Source organism: Triticum dicoccoides, chromosome 1A (genome assembly GCF_002162155.2).
Source record: "Triticum dicoccoides isolate Atlit2015 ecotype Zavitan chromosome 1A, WEW_v2.0, whole genome shotgun sequence".
Taxonomy (NCBI): Eukaryota; Viridiplantae; Streptophyta; class Magnoliopsida; order Poales; family Poaceae; genus Triticum; species Triticum dicoccoides.
The window spans coordinates 45,080,372-45,085,150 of NC_041380.1; positions in this window are offsets into that span (position 1 = coordinate 45,080,372).

Here is a 4,779-nt window from a genome sequence, read left to right on the forward strand (position 1 = left end):
CCATAGCTCAAATCTTGTCGTACCACTGCACTTACTAGCCTCTCGTCGTCTCTGGCGTGTCTAGGCTCCTTTTCCATTCCAGCCCTCCAAAGCTCACGCCAAATGCGCGAGTACCTGCTGTGCGTCTCCGTCCCCATCGGGACAACGTGTTGGAACCAGGAAGACCTGCAAACTCTAGCTTACGACAACAATGGAGAGAGGAGGACGATGACTCAGGTGGTTTTGTGCTGCGTACTGCGTTGCAGCTTTTCCCTTTCTTTCTTCACTTATTTGTACCGAGATTACCGAAGAAAAGATCAACTCCACATGCGAGCAGACCGGCCATGCCATCGCACGACGCTCGCCGTGCGAGTGATGCGCGCGTGCCGCGAGCTACACTGCATGCCATCCCATGCAACACTAACGGCCGCGCCAAGCTAGCTAACTACTAACTGAAACTAGGATCGGCCTCATCGTGTACATGCACACGTGACTTGGCCATTTATTTGCTAACTAAAAAAAACTAAGCTAGCTACTGAACTGGGCTAGGAAATACAAATACAGGTTCAACATTTCATCCCCTAATTCCGACGCCCGGTGCTCACCACTCCGACGCCAACTTTCTGCCTCATTTCAACAAACTTGATCCGGTCGAGCGCCTTGGTGAAGAAATCAGCAAGCTGTCCGTCAGTGCCGACGTGGTCGACGTCCACCTTGCCGTCTTCGATGCACTCACGAATAAAATGATATCGAATGTCAATGTGCTTGCTTCCGTCGTGGTGCACCGGGTTCTTGCTTAGAGCAATCGCCGACTTGTTGTCGACGCGCAGCTTCGCCCTCGTCGGAGTGTCGCCGGTGAGCTCGCCGAGGAGTCTGCACAGCCACACGCCTTGGGAGGCTGCGGTTGCCGCCGCCATGTACTCAGCCTCGCAAGACGAGACGGCGACGACCTTCTGCTTGTGAGAAGTCCATGTGATCGGGCTGGAGTTGAGGAAGAAGACCACTCCCATTGTGCTCCGCCGATCGTCAATGTCGCCGGCGTGATCATTGTCGCTGTACCCGGTCACTTCCGGCACTGCTGCACCACCTTGCTTGTAGCAGCAGCCATGATTCAGTGTGCCACTGACGTAGCGCAGTATTTGCTTGACAACATCCCAGTGCGCCTCCGCCGGCGCCTCCAAGTACCTGATCACCATGCCAACAGAGAACGAGATGTCTGGCCTTGTGTTGCAGAGGTACCGCAGGCTCCCGACGATGCTTCTGTACCGTGTGGCATCCATAGGCTCGCGGGCGCCGGTCTTGCCAAGCTTCAGCCGATTCTGCATCGGCGTGTCTGCAGGGTTGCACCCCCTCATCCCTGCTGCATCCAAGATCTTGGCTGCGTACGCGCCCTGGCAGAGGGTGATCGCGCCGGCCTTCTGTTGAACTTCTATGCCAAGGTAGTAGCACAGAAGCCCAAGATCGCTCATGTCAAACAGATTCTTCATCTGCTCCTTGAACGCTGCAATTTCTTCGTCGCATGCGCCGGTGATGATCAAGTCGTCGATGTAGACGCCGACAAGCAGAGTCGACGTGCTCGCACCCCTCCTGTACACCGCGTGCTCAAGGGGGCTGCGCTCGAAGCCGAGCGCCACGAGCGACGCGTCGAGCTTGGCATTCCAAGCCCGTGGCGCCTGCTTCAGGCCGTACAGCACCTTCCGGAGGCGCAGCACCTTTCCCGCGCCGCTGCCGATGAAGAAACCCGACGACTAGTGCACGTACACTTCTTCACGAAGATCACCATTCAGAAATGCGGACTTCACGTCCATGTGATGGACTTGCCAGCCTTGATGCACCGCGGGTGCTAACAACAACCGCACAATCTCCATGCGCGCCATCAGAGCGAACACCTCGTCGTAGTCCACGCCTTGCCGCTGCGCGTACCCTTTCGCCACGAGCCTCGCCTTGTGTTTCACCGTCTTGCCGGAGGCGTCCCTCTTGATCTTGTATACCCACTTGAGCCCTATAGCTCTGTGGCCGGGCGGGAGCGTGGCGAGTTCCCACGTGCCATTGTCGCGGATCGCCGCGAGCTCGGCCTCCATGGCGCGCTTCCAGCACGCCTCCTCAAGTGCCTCATCAACGCTGTTCGGCTCCTCCGCAGCCAAGAGACATAGCCCGATGTGCTCCTCCCTCGCCGCCGCATCCAGCTCCGCGAGTACGTGCTTCATCTTGCGGTAGCGGGTTGGAGTGTGGTCGAGGTCATGGCGCTCGCTGTCGTCGTCCGGCGGCGTGGCCCAACCATCCTCCACGGACATGGGCGTGCTGCCCGCTGACGCCATGGGAGGCGACCCTGCCGCCCCGGAGGACGAAGAGCTGGCGCTGATTGGTGTAGCGGAGGCCGCCGGAGAGCCAGTGCGCGCCGGCGATGACAACTCGCTGTGCTATTCGTCACTGTAGGTGACCACAAGGTGTTCGACTGCGGGCGCGGCGTCTCCGTTGGCCGTGGTCGTCCAGTCCCACTTCCTCTGCTCCTCAAAGGTGACGTCGCGGGTTATGATCATCCGCTTGCTCGACGGATCGTAGGCCCTGTAGGCCTTGGCGCCCTCCTCATACCCGACGAAGATCGCCGGCGTGGAGCGGTCGGCCAACTTGTCGATGCCGGGGCCGAGCCGCTTCACGTGCGCCACGCAACCAAAGACGCGAAGATGGTGCAACGCCGGCTTTCGTTTGTGCCAAGCCTCGTACGACGTCAATCCGTCGAGACTGCGCGTGGGCGCATGGTTCAGGAGGTAGACCGCAGTCTTCACCGCCTCTCCCTAGAACGTCTCCGGCACCGCCATGGCCTTCAGCAAACAGCGGGCCATCTCGACCACTGTCTGGTTGCGCCGCTCGACCACGCCTTTCTGTCAGGGCGTGTACGGTGCGGTGGTGCAGTGCTTGATGCCGATGTCGTCGCAGTACTTGCGGAAGGCGATCGAGTTGAACTCGCCGCCCCGATCCGAGCGGAACGCCAGGAGGTTGCAGTTCGACTCGGCCTCGGCCCGTGCCTTGAGTTTCTTGAAGCGATCAAACGCCTCATCCTTGGTTTGCAACACCTCAAGCCACATGTATCGTGAGCAATCATCAACGATCAGGAGAAAATACCAGTTACCTCTCTCTGTGGCTGGCTTGATCGGCCCACATATATCATTGTGGACAAGCTCTAGAGCGCGCTCCGGGTGGTACGTCGTGGCCTGGGGGAACGGAAGCCGATGCTGCATACCCAGGGCACACTCGTCGCACAATTGGTCGACGCGGTCGATGACAGGAACGCCGTTCGCCATGCCCAAGCGCCCCAGATCCCACAGCGCACGGAAGTTCAGGTGGCCGTAGCGACCATGCCAGAACCATGCCTCGTCCGTGCCGCGTGACAACAGGCAGACAGGGCGCCCTGCCGTCAGGCGGAGCACGTACAGCCGTCCTCCATTCCTCTAAACGCGTGCGATGAGGCGGCCTTCCTGATCGAGAAGCCGCGGCAGCGCATGGCGGATGTTGGTCTCACACCCAAGCTCGTCCATCTGACCCAAGCTGATGATATTGCTGTGAGACGAGGTATGAAGTACACCTCTGATAGGGTCAGGTGCTCACCGTTTCGGCACTCAAAGAGAATGGTGCCCCTCCCCTCGATCTGGACGTCGTTGCCGTCGCCAAGCCTCATGGAGCCGCGCACGCCGACGTCAAGCTCGGAGAAGATCTCCCGGTACCCGGACATGTGTTTGCTCGCCCCGGTGTCCAGGTACCAGGACATGTCCACTAGTAGAAAACGGAGCTTTAGCGCCGGTTCGTAAGGGCCTTTAGTGCCGGTTCCATAACTGGCACTAAAGGGTGGGCATTAAAGCCCCCCCCCCTTTAGTACCGGTTCGGCACGAACCGGCGCTAAAGTGCCACCACGTGGCGTGAGCTCGCGCCCTGGTATGGGGGACCTTTAGTACTGATTTTTTGAAAAAAAATTAAAAATTTTGGAAATTTTTTTTTGATTTTTTTCGATTTTTAATTTTTCTGAATTATTTGATGATTTAGTCTCTAATCACCTCTCTTAACTGCTCAAGTGTGGATCACTCATTCCAAATCGCCTGACTTCCCGGCCGGTCACCCATCCTCTCACTCCCCCAGCCTAAGCACGCTTAACTTCGGAGTTCTATTCCACCTATATTCCAAGTCTGCACTTGTTGTTTTCCTAACAAATGTAAGCTGTCAATCCTATTAACCCTCAGCAGTTTAGCTTGAGCATTAGGTCACACGTTTCACCGTTTGAGTTTGAAACTATTATTCTAAAAAACAGTAATTATTTAGTAACTCTAATATTTCTTGAATAAATTTGACCATAGTTTGACCATAGTTTGACCAGATTTGACCAAAACTTAAAAAATTGAAATAATTATTTAGTAACACTAATATTCTTGAATAATTATGTAGTAACATTAATACTTCTTGAATAAGTAGTTTGACCAGATTTAACCAATTTTTTTAAAAAAACTGAAATTTGACCATATCTTTTTTTCGTTTTGGAATTTGAGAATTCTAAAACATTGCAAACAGGCCATAGGCCGTCTCCATCGGATGCGGATTTTCGTACTGAATTTTTGATATATTATACTTTTTTTCCCGACATCGTATGCAAAAGTTATAGCCGTTTTACATTTTCCCTACACTTTTTGCAAAACATGTCCAAATTTAAGTTTTCAAAATTTTCTAACTAGTAGATGTAGTAATATAACTACCTCTTGAAGGATTTTATTTTTTGAAGCTTTTATCATTTTCTTTTGATTTTTTCAGAACTGA